We start from the raw sequence: 2,139 nt of genomic DNA, 5'->3' as shown, positions 1-2,139 counted from the left end.
ATTTATGCATAGCCCAGGCATTAAGCATTGGCAGGCAGTGAAGCGTATCTTTCGCTATTTGAGTGGTACTCGGCATCTTGGGTTGTTTTATCCCAAGGGGGGATCATTGCCGCCAGATTTACATGTTTTTTCAGATTCTGACTGGGCTGGTTGTTATGACACACGCGTGTCCACGAGTGGTTTTTGCTTCATGCTTGGAAGCTCATGCATATCATGGTTGAGCAAGAAGCAGCCTACTGTGGCCACTTCTAGTTGTGAAGCTGAGTACAGGGCAGCTTTCACAGCTACGGTTGAGTGTGTGTGGCTCAGACGCCTTATGGCTGATTTGGGTGTTGGGCAGCCATCTGCCACCACCATCTTCACTGACAGTCAGAGCGCATTGGCAGTTGCGCGGAACCCAGTGTTCCATGCTCGTACGAAGCACATTGAGGTGCACTACCATTATGTCAGGGAGAGACTCTCTGCAGGAGAGATCAGTTTGGCTTATGTGCCAACACAGGATAACCTTGCAGACCTTTTCACAAAGGCTCTGCCTCGTGAGAAGTTCGAAGCTTTTCGCAAAGCTTTGGGCTTACTCCCTTTTGTGGATTCGTCCACATAGCTAGACACTTCCCTATACATGAGTGCTAGCTCTTGTTCACCGCATCACTCCAGGGGGGATTTGTTACCATATTATAGTAGTGATGTGTGTGAACACACTTAGGACCGCCGGGGCACTTTTTCCCTCACTAGGAGGTTTTTTCCCCCGTGCATTGTATATACGCCCATTATCTTCTAGGGCTTGTTATCTTTCATTTTTGGCACTCATAATACACTACTGTGTTGTGCTCAAGCTTCCTCATCTTCTTGAAGTTGTGTGTGCATTCCTGCAACCCTAATTCCAACAACAGGCACTACGGCCACGGCGCGACGGCCGTGTGGGTTGGTTTCATGGGGTGTGTCTACAGAAGAACACATTTGTTTGCATTACAGAACAAACACAAATTTGTCCGAACAAAATTTTAACTCTAGCAAGATGACGCTCGCAAAAGTGTAAATTGAAATCTGGCGAGGCTACGCTCCCAGAGTCTTCATAACAAAAATAAAAATGGTTGAGAGGCTGTGCCCTGCCAGATCTTTCCTCCCCATTCAAGAGAGGATTCGTTTGAAATTTTCTCATTTTTAATTTCATAAAAATGAGCAATAAAAATATATTTAAAAAAATATATAGATTTTTAACCCCTTTTTTTTTCTGCTGCTGTCGTCGCTGGTGGTCGTTGATGGCCGCCTGGTCGCCCGCTTGGCCTTTGGCTGGCCGCCCGGTGGGCGCCTAAGGCTGGCCTGGCCGGCTGGCCGGCCGCCTCAGCTGGCCGCCGTGGGGCTGGCCGCCTAGGCCGGCCGCCGCCTGTTCGCTGGGTTCTACGCCCCTACGCAAGCGTCAACTAAGCTTTGCAGACATTCAAGCCTTTCGCAGCCATTCACAGCAGGTTCGTGGGTAAAAACGTGGGGCTGTGGGGCTGCTCTTCGCTCCCCCCCCCTCAACGCAAGTCGCCCCCCCAGGCTCTTCAACGTGGCCGTGGGGCTGGTGGGGCTGATTTCGTAGTGGGACTCCTCTTGCCCATTACTGTTGAAATTCGCTTACCCCCAGCAGTCGTGGGGCTGGTGTCGCCCCCCCCCTTTCCGCACAGTGGCGACCTTATCGACAGATAATTCAATTTCGAAAGGAAAAAAAAACCAAACGAAATAGCTTACCTGCCAATTTGCTTGCTGTGTGTGACGGTGAGAGAGAGAGAGAGAGAGAGTTCTTCCCCTCCATTCTTCCATGGCTGCCTCCCTCCACACCTTCCATTCGAGATAAGGATAAGGAGACGAATGGTCGAAAACCATCGAGTGGGCTCCGGTCCCCCGGTCACGCGCGGGCTCTGACAATCCCATCGAACCACGCTCTGATACCAGTGTTACCTTCCCGTAACGCCGCTACGGGAATTACCACAAGAGGGGACGGCCTCTGGCTCACCAGTGTTACATTCCCGTAACGCCGCTACGGGCATTACCACAAGAGGGGACGGCCTCTGGCTCACCACCCAGCCATAGAGGAAGAATGAGGATTGCCCCTCATCCCCCAGGCTATATAGGGTGTGGCCTGCCGTCCACACTAGC

Source organism: Cibotium barometz, chromosome 3 (genome assembly GCF_041138505.1).
Source record: "Cibotium barometz isolate CiBa-2024 chromosome 3, ASM4113850v1, whole genome shotgun sequence".
In the NCBI taxonomy this organism is placed as follows: domain Eukaryota; kingdom Viridiplantae; phylum Streptophyta; class Polypodiopsida; order Cyatheales; family Cibotiaceae; genus Cibotium; species Cibotium barometz.
The sequence above is the reverse complement of the archived record's forward strand: the minus strand, read 5'-3'. Positions refer to the sequence as shown.